Source organism: Crocodylus porosus, unplaced genomic scaffold (assembly GCF_001723895.1).
Source record: "Crocodylus porosus isolate Cpor-Errol unplaced genomic scaffold, CroPor_comp1, whole genome shotgun sequence".
Lineage (NCBI taxonomy): Eukaryota > Metazoa > Chordata > Crocodylia > Crocodylidae > Crocodylus > Crocodylus porosus.
This window is the reverse complement of record NW_017728906.1, coordinates 180,915,879-180,929,940: the sequence shown is the minus strand read 5'-3', so window position 1 is coordinate 180,929,940 and position 14,062 is coordinate 180,915,879. Positions and strand designations below refer to the sequence as shown.

General features: G+C 46.0%; 1 long non-coding RNA gene across 2 annotated transcripts in view; it reads left to right on the top strand.

Annotated features, from left to right (window-relative positions):
• Nucleotides 1-8,496, top strand: part of LOC109306341 — an 11,565-nt gene extending 3,069 nt beyond the window's left edge. For both annotated transcript variants that reach the window (XR_002099952.1, XR_002099951.1), the window contains exon 3: nucleotides 8,347-8,496. This is a non-coding gene — a long non-coding RNA (uncharacterized LOC109306341). The remainder of the gene's footprint in view (nucleotides 1-8,346) is intronic.
• Nucleotides 8,497-14,062: the final 5,566 nt, after the last annotated feature.

Sequence of the window (14,062 nt, the reverse complement as noted above, 5' to 3'; positions counted from 1 at the left end):
AGACTTCTTCTTGCTACCTATATACTTGAAAAAGGACTTTTTGTTATCCTTAATCCCAGAAGCTAATCTAAGCTCCAGTGCTGCTTTCACCTTCCTCACCAAATCCCTACAAAATGTGATGCCTTGTTTGAGGAATGCAATTCACAAGCCCAAATAATGCAATGAGATTCCCTATATGGGAAGAATTAGACACCTAAGATAGGGAATTCCTACTATTCAGAATACTGTGGTGAGGATATGGGAGGGGGGAGGGAGAGGGAAGGGGAAAATTCATCAGATTGGGTTGTGTCTAAAATCCTACCTTTTCTCCAGATTTATATAGTTCCCTGAGACTGGTATTCCTAGCCTGATATTCTCACCTAGACTTAGGCGCTTAAGTCATTTTGTCTCTTTTAAGACACTCCTAGTGGTAGTAGTTGCCTTCTGAATAAAAACCTAATAGTTCTGGTCCCCAGTCCCAATCCCATTCATGCATTTTAATCAGTGGCAGTTAAATGCAGAATGCAAAGACAGTATTGGGAGGAGAGACCAGAATACAGCACTCTACTGCCATGGGAATGCTTTCATGCCTGTATTACAGCCAGGCTCCCTCTTGCGTGTTGTCATTCTGGTCTCATGATTTTTGCAGTCCTTTATGCCTGGTAACCCAACTTCAGCAGGTAGATGGTGCCCTAAGCCCAGCTTAGATGTTCTAGACATTCTTCTGGGAAGTAGGAAACAGGGGTTCAAACACCTTCTGGTGAAGAGAAGCCTAGAACTCCTCAGTTCAAATAAGGAGAAACGTTCCATTTCTGGGCAAGAGTCCTACCCACTCTCCTTCCCTTCAGCCAGGCCTTAAGTGATTATGCCTAAGCAGTATTTTACTAACTGGGACTGCAGAAAATAGCATAAATGCAACCAAACTCTGGGGCAGGGAAGGTATTCTATACACATATCCCTTTCTAGAACTTCCTATTGGCTGGACTTTGCATTCCCGTGCATACCATGCTAGTAGTTGTGAACATGAACCCAAAGGTGCTTAAGTATATCCATTCCCAGGAAAACAGGAATACCTAACTTTTTGGTTCTTTTCACTTAAAGGTACCTGCTGCATATCATCACCATGACTCAGTTCTATTTGCAAACTAGGCTTAGACATCTAAATTCTGCATAAACTTCATTAAGTTTTTTTACTAATCTTGTCCTGGAACCTCATGGATACAGTAATATGGAAGGAATACTTCCTTGCCTAATAAAACTCTTGTGATGATGAACACACTAGTCTTATGAGAACCTAAAAAGATATTAGGGTAATGGTGGCCATCTGAGATGACAGAATCATTATGGTTAGGGACAGAAATTACACATAAACTGGTGTAAGTGATTGGAAACTAGTTCAAATCTGTGACACAACAGAACTTCGGTGAGCATAAACTGCTTTCAAAGTGGCCAAAACAAGTTTGAGATAAACCTGGATGGATCTAGTATCCAACTTAACTGATTTAGGCCTCCAGCCCCAACCCATCCCAGCCAGGGTCTATTCAACTTCTGTCCCTAATCCCATAGCTAATCAAGTTAAGTTGTAGTCCTCCAGTATACCAACATGCTTAGTGGCCCCAGCTGTCAGCTCCAGCCAGTTGGGCTGTCTGCCCCCTAGTTGTCACACAGCTGAGGTAGCAAAGCTTCTCCCCAGCCAGGCCTGTGGGCAGCATGGGGGTGGGGGAGGCGCAGACAAGGAGGAACTGACTCCTGCTCCAGCCCCAACCCACCCCAGCCAGGGTCTGACAAGCAGTTGTGGGGCAAGCCCTCAGGTGCAGGCTTTCACTCTCTCCTCCCCTTGCAGCCTGGGCTCCACAGGTTGGGAACGCCATGGCTCTAACCCCTTAATAGTCCAAAGCCCATCAGCCACAGATGGTCAGGTGACAGGGGGAATGGACCCACTCTGTCCCCTGCTGGGGGGCACCAAGCCAGAGTACAGGACAATTCCCTCTGCCTGCCACCCACAGCTGATAGGCCAGGGGGCTGGTGAAGGGATGGGGCCTTTGTGTTCCCAGTCTAGGGAGCTGGGAGGCATTTTTGAGTGGGCCTCTCCTTCTGGCAATGGCCAGTGCAGGCATTTGCTTGTCTTGACCAAGGGAAGACCAAACACCAGTTCAATCTGTACAGCTTAGAAAAACCTGTGTAGAAAAATCTGATTGAATGGATTCTACCTTGGGCTTTTTGACTCTGTGTACTTAGCCTATAGTAAGGGTGGGCAAAATGCAGCCCGGGGGCTGGATGCAGCCTGCCAGGGCATTCTATCTGGCTGACTGGGCCCCTAAAAAATTTAGAAAATTAATATTAACCTGCCCTGGGCTGCATGGCATGCGGCCCTTGATGGCTTACCAAAACTCAGTAAGTGGCCCTCTGCCCAAAATAATTGCCCACCCCTGGCCAATAAGAATAAACTTAAAAGGAGAGAAGACAGATTAATACCTTTTCTAGGTAGCCTTGGACAGAGTACAGAATTATCAATCCAGAATTCAGAGTGACAATTGAAAAAAATACAGAATAATGAAAACATATTAATTAATATTTAATTCTGAAATGTAAATGAGATAGTTTGTGTAACAGAGAGCCTGGGGCTCCCTGTTACTTTAAGATAACAGCAGCTCAGCCAGGAAGCACTGAAGGCTAAGCAGCAGCTGAAGGTCACTAGGGCAACAGGCTAATGGGGCAATTAGCATGCACCTGCAGGCAGTCAGCTGACTGGATGTAGACAGGGACCTGGGAACACATAAGCTCAAGACTGGTAGTTGCAGCGGAAGTTGCTCCTACCCAGGAGAGCAACCCAGGGATGACGGCTGATTGCTTTGCTGCCTGCAGGAACAGTGACTGGGTTTCAGGGAGCTCACAAGGACCCCAGGAAACTGTATTAGTGAGTGAAGGTTTACACTCTTAAAGAGGGCAGTTATCTCTTTATATTATATTATAACCCAGAGGCTTATGTTTACATTATGTTTATACTGGTGGTTTGGGTTGGGATTATAAGGGAGGTTAACAGAGGTCTCACTAGTGTCCACAGGGCACATAACCACCTTGAGCCTTGCTGGAGCAGGCTCAGAGGGAATAGTGTGAGGCACAGAGTGGGCATAGTGCGAGGCTTGGGGCCTTGTGCCAGAGAGGGGTGCAGCCAGACAGGGGCCTGGGACCTCATGACGGAAGAGACAAATGCAAGCTAGAGCCTCAAAACACAGGGGACCTAGGCTAGAAGGCCTAGCCAGATTAAAGGGGTGGGGGCCAGGGAGGCTGAAGCCCCAAATGTTATGACAAGTAACACCCATAAGGCATAGGCATGGTGTGGGGGAGGATTTGGAGCCATGCAATTAGCCGTTAAGGCTTGAAGTGCCTTCTGGTGGCACAGTTACTGAGGACCAGTGAGAACCAGTAGGCTGCCAGGGACCCTAGCAGGGGTTTAGTGAAACCTGGGCCCTGCTAAAGTCTGTGTACAGCCTCCCTATTTATCATCATATTCCCATCAAGGTGTGGCAGGAAAGACACAAAGGCACCCTAGGGGCAAAGCAAGGCATGGCCAGGGAGCCACCAGGGGGTGTTATGGGATCCTAACGTGTTACAGATTGTAACATAATCTATCTAAGCATAGTTGGCTAAATGTGAGGTGCTGTACTGGGTCTTAGTGCCAATATTTGAATTGATGCTGTGATTTAGCCCCTTTATTTATAGAAATAATTTTCTATAACCTACAAAAGAAGATCAAGCCTTCTCATGATGCATTTTTTTCAATGCTGCTTGATATCCTTAGAGTAAAAGTGCCATGCACATTTATTCATTAAACAGATATTTCTGTGACATTCATATCCAGGTCAGAAGTGAGTGATCATTAAATCTTAGACATCTCCAGATAAGGCTTGATCATAACACAGGCTTGTTGGTTGATTCTTTCCACTTAATTTAAAGTACCAAAACTGTGTGCTGTATGATTATTAAGGCTCTTCTTTTATTTAGTTTTCTATTGGCTCAAAGATGGGAACTCTCCAAAAATCTTTTTCTTAAACTTATTTCACAGTTAAGTCACTTAACAACTCAAATAAAACCAGATTGAATGATGGTTCTGTTTTAAGGTTAAATTGCATTCTAAAGACCTGATGTAATGAAATGGAGAGACGTATTGCAGCCTTTAAAAAAACATTGGCTAAATGAAGCAGCCTCAGACATCTGGGGGGTAAGAGCAGCTATTTTCATTTGAGGGTAAGCCAAGGAGTCATGGGAGCCACAAACTCAATTAAGACAATCAGTTTTCAAAGGACAATAGTGTCACAGGGGATAAATGAAGAAAATCAGAAGATGTCTAAGTTAAATCTTATTCAAAACCTTTTTTAAAGCACAAGAAAATGTTAATAGTTCCTCCAATTTCTACGTCCAAGTTAGCAGCAACCTAAAAATTGTTTCCCTATAATTCCAGCACCAGGTCTGGAGAAACTCATGTTTGATTCACTTAAACTTTCTCTTTATCATAGTAGATTCTATAGTCCCATCGATGTCTAGAGATATCCAGGTAATTTAAAGTATTCCTGGTGAAGACTGCTTCTCATTTTTTTCCCCCCAAGAGAGACATGGTTGCAGAAGCTGTCTGGAATATTTGGGTTTTTGTTTGCTTTTGAGATTATGGGATTCAGATGTTGAGGTATGTTGTTCAGCTGGCTCTTCAATTATGGTAGGATGATCTTCAGGAAGGAAGATCTTGCAGTTCGCTTTAAAAGTAATAAAGTTCCAGCTTCTCTGTGAACCTGTTTCATGGCTGAATCTCCCCTAATGAGAATATTTTATCTCTGGTTCTCACATTTTCATCTGAGGCTTTTGAGCTTCATTGCCACAGGGGAGCTATCAGGTCACAGATAGAGGTACGGTTAGAGACGTAACTGGAAATAAAATCAAAGTGAGCCCAGATTCTACCAGGATTTTCTTTTGAACTTATTGATGGGGCTATCTTCTGTTCCCTGCAAAGCCCTGCCTGTGTAGACTACATTACTACAACACATTGTTTTAAGTAGAATACACTTTACTCTAATCATGGCTCTGTTGCCTAGTAATTAGGATTTCACCTGGAAGAGTGCTGAGCATCTGCTACTAGTGAATACTTAATATCAAATGCTTAGATATTCCCTTGGAGCAGGGACTGAAACCCTCCCAGAGGAGTGCTCCTCTAGGCACTACTCAAAGCAATAGAGTCACGTTCCTCTGCTTTCTCTGATTCAACCAGTATTAATTAGGCTATGCAAAGTGGAATAGCTTCCACAGGAGGGAGTAAAAGAACCTAATATTTCCCTCCCCATTACCTTATAGCATAATGGTTAAAATATTCTTTCTAGCATTAGAGATAGTAGAACTCTCCTTCATCTTGGATGAGTGCTATGCCCATTGCATTGTTTGGGTAATGGGCTGCCACCTCTAGCTTCTCCATCTGTTTTGCATGGAGGCCAATGCACTAGGCATGCTCTGAGAACAACTACCAGACTGGGCCCTGTGGACAAGAGAGGCAGAGAAGTAAGGAAGCAGCTGAATGGCTTTTTTAATATGGGTTTGGACACTTGTACTGGGAGTTGGACACTGCTCAGATACCCATGTCCTTTTTTGGAGCTAGTCCCTGCTAACTTCCCTGGGAGCTGAGGATTCTGAGAAGCTTGCAGGATGACCCATTTTTGTGGTATCTGAACTTTCTAAAAATTCCTGCTGTATTTTCTATATTTGATGTAGGAGATGCTAAGAAATACTCAGAACACATCCAAGAATGACCATGGGGTTGGAAAGCCTGCCCTGGAGTAAAAGATATTTTGTTTATCCCAGAGACAGATAAAAAGTTACTTAATTTCAGTCCATAATTACGTGAGAGAGAAATTGTGATTTTTAGATGGCTACTTAATGTCGTAAGCAAAACATAACATGAGCCAATGGAAGAAACTGGAATTAGACAAAGTCTAATGAGAAACAAGAGGCAGATTTTTATCTAGGAAGAGTTCTTACAATAATTAGTAGGACAATTAAGTACATTGTGGATTTTCTTGCACCTGAGGTCATAATTGGGTGTTTTACTAAAAGTCACCTAGCTAGCAGTTATGGCGCAGGAATTAGTGGATGAAATCCTATGACCCGCATTCTGCATTATGCTTATGATTATGCTTCATCAGCTTTTAAAATCTATAATCTATGAAAAAGCATTACAAGTAGATAATAAATGTAAATTTTTACCTAGCCATTATGATATCTAAGTGGAACTTATGCAGATTTTAGGCATGAAATGACATTTTACTTTGCTCCATGTAAAGGTTTTAATTACTATAAGACAGCTAAATTTCTCATACATCTACATTTTGCTCTATGCAGCTAAGTTTGCTTTACTGCTTACACTCAATGCAATAGGAATGGCGTGACTGCAGGAAAAATAGACTGCATCTCTCCACTAGTTTCCCATTGAAAATATGGAACTTAGATAGACATTACAGTTGCCCTACCATATCAGCTGCTTTATCATGACAAAAAGGAACTGGCCACAAGTTCATGTCCTTTGTTATGCTGAAATAGCTGATCTTCCACAAAAATGCCAGATAATATGTGACAAAGAGTTGAGGTTTCAAATGGCAGTTTCATTATCTTTTCAGGACAAATTAAATGTGTTGTCAGGTTGGAGAGACCCCTGCTATTCCACAAAGCTCCACTCTCCCTCTCCTTCCTCCAAGGGGAAGCTGCCAGGGAGCCTTGCAGGGACTTGCTGCCAGGCAGCCCTATCCCAGTGCTGCCCGACGTCAACAGGGACAGGGCTGCAGTGACAGCAGGAGCTTGCAGACAGCACTGGTCTCTAGCCTCAGTCTGCTGCAGTGGTCTCTAGCCTCAAGCTGCCTGCAGCCTCTTTAAAGTTCCCCATTTGCAGGCAGCCTCCTGGAGAATGCCCATTTCTGCAAGCAGTCTCCAGACTCAATCAGATGTTGTTTCTGGGGGTGGAGGGAGGTAAGGAGCAGGATCTTATGATTCCTTGGCAGAAGTGTGCTTTGTGGTAACTTTGTCAGGCTCCAGCCAAGGGGCTGTGCATGTATGCCTGCCTTTTGTACTCTATTTTTGTAGTGCTACAAAAACAATGTGCGTCAAAAGCTTAGGGGAAGTGTGTTTCTACATAGGTGAAATAGAATCACAGAAAAATAGAGGTTGAGGAGGTTTTCAGTGGTTATCTATACCACCTCCCTGCTGAAGAAAGGACTGATTCCATCTAAATTATCCCCAATAAACATTTACCTAACTTGCACTTAAAAACTTCTAGTGATCAATATTTCACAACTACATTAGGCTGAACACCTCCCTATGCCTAATCTTGTTAGCCTGGATAGAAAAAAGCTTAGTTGGAGACGTCTTAGAAAAGAAACAGAATTTTGCCCTTTCAGTTAGTGACCAAAATGCCTTTCAATCTGTGCAGAATTGCTGCAAAGTTGGACTAACCCAAGTAAAGCTTCAGGAGACACAGATTCTCACAAAGCTCCTTAGTGCACTGGCAGACATGTGAGCCATTTTCTAGAACAGGGGCTGGCAACCTTTAGGGCTAGGGACAGAAATTACACATAAACCAATTTAAGTGATCAGAAATTGGTTTAAACCTGTAACAGAACAGATGTTCAGTGCATATAAACCAGTTTGAAAATGGCTGAAACCAGTTTGAGGTAAACCTGGTTGAATGTAGTATCAGACTTAACTGATTTGGGTCAATCCAGTTTATGCAATTTCTGTCCCAGACCCCTTCCTGGTTGAAGTTAAACCAGACTCCCCCAGCACCTTGGCATGCTCTCTGGGCTGGGCTCTGTGCACCACAGCAGAGCTGGCCCTGCCCCTCTGCTCCCTGGCTGGAGCTGTGGCAGAGACTGCAGGTGTCTGCCTTCTTCCCCCCATTCCCCTTCTCTCCTCCCCACACTCTGCTAAGCAGGGATTCTTCCCTCCACTCTGCCTTACACAGTCACCTCTCAGCATTAGTTAGCATACCACTTGCTGGCTACAGTCTGTGCTGTGGGAGACCAGACAAAGGCAGACAGGACTGTGCCTGCTTAGGGCTTTTGGGAGCTAATCTACATGTAGTTAGTAATGTCCCTCCATCCCTCTGTTCCTTCCTTGGAAAAAGTTGTTTAAGAAGAGCTTGAGTTAATGGAGAGAAGCTTTTGTTTTCTTAATGGGCTGATAAACACTCAGTTAGGGGTGATAAATGCTATGTTATCAACTGCTTGCTGGGCTACTCAAGGGTTGGGGGGCTTCCCTAATCAAAGCATCCTGCCAGGGCCTGGCCATGCTCCCCCTCAGCTCAGCATTGTAGAAGGGAAGGGGCAGCTGCTCTAGCATCCCCAGGCTTTTAGCCTGAGCCACTGCAGGCATATGCCTACATTTCTGGGATGTCTGCGTGGTTAAAAACCAGTTTAGCATAGCTAGGTTAGATTAACCTGTAAAGACAGAATCAGTTCAGGCTCAGGCTTTTTTAATGTTTTTCCCTAACCTAAAAGCCATGGGCTGGAACTACCTTGTTTCAGTCCAGCACAGGCTAGATGATTAGGCCAGTGTATTAGCAGCAAGGGGTAGGAGTGAGGGGAGGGTTATCTGTGCATGCCAGGACCAGGGTGCTGCAGCCATGTTATCATGGCTTCTCCGTATCCTATGTTCCAGAGTGGACGCAGCTTCCAGTTGCTGGGGAACTGAACAGGGGCTAGGTAGTTGCAAGCTGTGTTCACACTGTTGCCACTTCTCTCCTCCCCTCCTATCCTCCTCCCAGCTGCAGTTAGGGTGTAGCTGGAAGCTTCCTGGCCCTAGCTCAATTCCCCACCAACTAGATTCAAACTGTGCCCACTACAGCATAACTGAGGGGACAGAAAGAAGTAGTGAAGGAGGTGTATCTCCCAGGTGCTCAGCCCCAGCACAGCTCCTCACTGCCCAGCCCTAGGACAAATGTGGGCAGAAGCAATGCCTTCCAGCTCTGCAGGCCAGTGGCTCCTTATGCTACATCCAAGCTGCAGTCCATATGTTGCCAAGCCCTCTTCTAGAATGCTGCAGTAAGCTGTACCTCCACAACCTGCTCTATGTCGTGCCCTGTTAAAGGCTTATAAACCAATGTACAAATAAGAACTTTGCAGAACAGCTTGCAGTAGAGAGAGTAGGTGAAACTTGCCCTAAAGGTTTTCCATATTTTCTCTTGTAAAAGTTTTTCTTTCCTAAGGGGAATTTTCTAACTATTTATGCCTGTATCCCAGAATCTAAAATCTATATTGGACCAAGGCACACTATTTAACAAATACATAAAAAGGCTTCTGACTGCATAATAAAAACCAAAGGAAAGAAACATTTAATTCAGAACACAAAATAAGAGGCCAATACTTAGGCACTTTACTCTTTAGAAAGGTTTGTTTAAGCATTTCAAGTCATTTCAGTATTAATAGGTCTCATTTCCCAGATGTAATTAGTAAAAGAAACAACAATTACCTGTAAGTTCATTAAATAAATCAGCACTCTTACTCCTTGTGAAGTTAATGATCACTAATGCAGATGATTGCTATGGACACCATAAAAACAGTTCCTGTTATTCATCTGCAGTATTTTACTGAAGAGTATGGTTCTGCTTTTCATTTCCAGCATTCAGAAAGATGAATGTTTTTGTTTTTTCTTTTAATAACAGGAAATTACTCTAAGTGGAAGGGAGTTTTGTAGTCTAATTAAGATAAAGCTTTTTTTAGAATACAACAAATTAATTGTCTTATGCTTGACATGTAGGAAATCATTTGCTTATATTCATGTTGTATAACGCAGACCCTCCAGCAGCATAATGCAATAAATACTTATTGTTGTAAAACTCTTCATTTACTAACTAAATCTTTCCATCAAAACATGTGTTAATATAAAAAATAAAGATAAAAGACTATGACTATTAAATTTGATTAACATATAAATGTATTCACTTCAACAGCTTTGGATACTTTGAGGTATTAGTCTCCTATGGTGGAAGACACATGCACTCTCTCTCTCTCTCTCTCTCTCTCTCTCTCTCTCTCTTTCGGTTAATTTAGTCTGTAGTTTAAGAGTGTCCTTGGTGCTAAGCTCCAAGAAAGGAAAATCTGCCTCTGGCTCTAGCCAGAGACTCTGGCCTATCCTGGCCCATGATAACCTGGTCTCCCTTACACAAAGTTATATAAAGTAATGTAATGGTGACCAGGTTGTTATCTCTCATCAAAGGTCTCTGAGGCTAGGGACAGAACTTAGACATAAAATGGTTTAAGTGATCAGAAATTGGCTTAAACCTGTAACAGAAAATAAGATCACTGCACAGTTTCTAAATGACCAAAACTGGTTTGAAATAAACCTGGTTGAATGTAGTATTAGACTTAACTGATTGCGCTCAAACCAGTTTATAAAACTTCTGTCCTAGACCCCTTCCTGTTTTAAATTAAACCAGAGTCTCCTAGCATCCCAGCATGCTGTCTGGGCTGGGCTGTCTGCTCCAGCAGAGCAGGGCTGGCTCCACCCCTCTGCTCCCTTGCTGCTGGAGTAGTGAGGGGGCAGGGACCATGACACCAGCAGCCCCTCTCACGGTGTCCTAGAGTGTGAGCCTCTTCCCAATGGGAGGGAGTGGGGTGCACTGTGGGATGAGGAAATCTGCCACAGCCTAAGGAGGTTTAGTGGTGGCAGGAGCCCTGTGGGGGGAGGGCTTGGATGGCTATGGCCCACTCTGAGCCCTGGTGCTGCTGCTTGCCCTGTGCAGTCCATGGCAGGTCTGACACCCGCTCATAGCCCACCTGGCATGAAGAGACCCACACTCCCCAGACACCATGAGAGGGCCTGCTGCTCCCATTGCAATCTCTGCCCCCTCACCACTTCAGCAGCAGCACAGTTGCTTAGCCAGAGGCCAGCTAGCAGTGTCCCTTGGGCAATGGGACAGGGGGTCATTCCCCACCTCCCTCCAGGGTTTTGCAGAGTGGGCAAGAGGGGGCTTATCACACCATTTGCCCCGTGCAGGGAGCAACTGGCAGTGGTTGGGGGCGGTCAGACCTCGCTGCAATCCTGAGTGAGTGGAGTGGAGAATAACCCACTCCCTACCCGTTCTGGCTCAGGGGGCCATGCCAGCCAGCCTCCGGCCATGCCCTCGCCACTGCAGCAGTGATTGAGGAGTACCAGGAAGACCCCAGCTCAGGTCCATGGGACAGGGAAGGGGCAAATAAACCCCTCCCTGTCCAGTTCACTCCAGACTACTGCCAGTCATGCCCCCTGCCACCAGCTTCCTTGCAGTCAAGGACATGCTCTAGCATACCCTCCCCGCCCACCAGCTCCTTGCCTGAGCAGCTAAAGGCATGTGCCTACATTTTCTCAGTCCAGAGGGAATGTCTGTTCACTTGTAAATTGGTTCAATCTAGGCAGGTTAAACTAACTTGCAAAGTTTGAATCAATTCAAGCTCTGGCTTTTTGAATGTCTGTCACTAGCTTGAGAGATTAGGTTTACATAACTTTTGCAACTTGCCATTTGGACTACAGGAAAGCAATATGTGGTAATAAACTATCAACCCTGACAGCATGAATATCTAAAAATCAACCATGCCATAAAAAACATATACCCTGCATGCACAAGTCTCCGCCAAGAATTGGATAGGAAGAGAACAAGGCACATATAACATCTTCTAATACACACTACAGTTCAGATGCTACAACAATGAGAGTAAAATTTAAATCTTTAAGGAATATAATAGGCATTTATAATGATATATTGGGTATATCTACATGAGATACTTTACTATGAAATCTATTGTGCAGTAATGCATCACCATCTACATGTCCAGATTTACTGCACAGTAAATTAGTCTACTAAACAGTCATCTTAACTACTCAATGGGCGTGTCTACATGTTCATTAATTTGCAATAGTTACTGCACATTTAGTTTAGTACTAAAGTAGTGCTGGCAGTAGCACTAGTGAATGTTTTTTTTACGGGGGGGTTGTGACTCTTACTATGCAATAGCCTACTGCTACTCTACAGTAGTGAATTAGCATGATTTTTGCCTGGCACGCTACTGCTTACTGTTATTAGGCTCCTGAATATTAAGCTTTTTGTGTAGATGTGCACAGTAGCGCACTTGTAGACACTGACTGAGAGCAAATTTGCTCCTAGTCAGCCAAAGCAGCAGGGGGCTAACCTACTGTCTGGGGCAGGGCCACATGGCTGGGAGTTTCTCTAGCCATGTGGCAGACATACCTCCATAGCTGGCCCAAGCTGGCCTTCAGACCCCAAGGGCTATGCCTTCAGCTGCCTGGCTCCCAGGCACCATGCCCCTGTGTGGCAGGTCCCAAAGGTACCTGAAGTCCCTAACTGAGCCTCTGAGGCCCCTGGCAGCACCTGGGATGGCAGCATCCCCAACACCAAAGACATGAGTATGGGGCCCCAACTGGCCAGAGCAAGAAACCAGTGACCTCATAGCTTTCTGGGGTGAAGCAGCAGCAGTTTGGCCAAGGCACCCAGGCAAATGCCTAGAATTATGAGGCCATGGTGGCACACATGCAGGAGTGTGGCCATAAGCAGCCTGGGAGGTAGTGCTACATCAAAAGCAAGGCCCTGTGGGCCCAGTAGGTCCACATCATAGACCACAACTGAAAATCCAGGGCTGCCCACAGTACCATGCGCTTCATACAGCAGCTGGACTACATCCTGGCTGCAAGGGACCCTGGCAAGGGCTGCCATCTATACTCCAGGACAGGTGAGCTGCTGGAACCAGAATTTTAGGCCAGTGCTGATGAGGACTCTCTGGAGGAGAGCCCGTGGGGGGACCAATGGCAAACCCAGCATGCTCCCCACCCTCAGCTTCAGCTTCCTGCCACACTCCTCCTCTCCCTGCCCTACCTGGCCAAGCTCCCCCTTACCGCCCAGACTTTCCCAACACAACATACAGAGATGTGGGAGGCAGTTCATAACTTTATTGAGTGGGTAGTGGCTTCCCAGCTAGGCAGCCAGGGGGCTGTCACATTCAGAGAAACTCACTGATGGTAGTGGTGATCTTGTCCTTGGCCATGTGTCAGGCACTCATTTTGTAGGCAGAAATAGCCTCCCCACAGGCAGAGGCACATGTTGTGGGGAAGTGCAGGTCAGCTTGGGGTGCCATTAAAGCTAAGGGCCTACACTCTATCACAATGGCAGAGGAGTGGTTGGTGGAATCATGAGCCTGGTAAGCCCAGGACCTGGAGTGATAGCAGGTGAGGGACTGGGAAGACAGTGCTTTCTGGGATAAGCTCCCTGCCCTCAAGCAAAGGCACATCACCCACCTTGAGAGGAATGCTTGAGGCCCAGGAGCAGCAGGTCACAATGGTGGCCTGGACAGTGGAGGCAACAGAGAAGGATGACCAGATTCTGGACACCTCCATGCCACCCAGCCCTGACCTTCATGGATCCTGGAAGCCACCCACAGCCAAGCCCCCCAACCCCAGCCCTGTCTTTCCTCTGGCAGCTGCATACAACCCAGTGCCAAGCCCCCCACTCCCCCATGGGCTTTGGATGAGGTCCAGTACCACCTGCAGCAGCCAGGGCCCCCTGCTCATGCTTCTGACCTGAGCTGCCCATTTGCCTGCCCCCCTCACCTGGGCCACCACTCACCTTGCTGCCATGTGGCCCCTGAGCAGGAGCTGGCCACAGCTGAGCAATCTCTGCACAAAGGTCCCACTGGCCTCAGCCTCTTGGTGGAGGAGGGGAAGCAGTCTGGGAACCACATGCCCTCACCCCTAGGTAAGCCACCAGCCCACCAGCCTTACCACAGCATCTGCACCCATGGTAGTACCACCAGAGGCCAGGATGATGGGCACCTCTCCCCAGGATCCATGCCATAGGTATTTTTACCCCACTGTTCCCTCATCCTTATAGTTCCAAAAGCACATTGTACATAGTTGCACAAGAAGCAGGACCTTTACTGGTTGGTGCTGTGGTGAAATGCCGGGCTAGCGGCTCCGGCACCGCTTAGGGGAGCCGCGGGCTTTGCGGAGTTGTGCGAGTGCGCGGCTTGTGGGGCGGGATTGAGGTAGCTCTTAGCCGCCCTCGAGG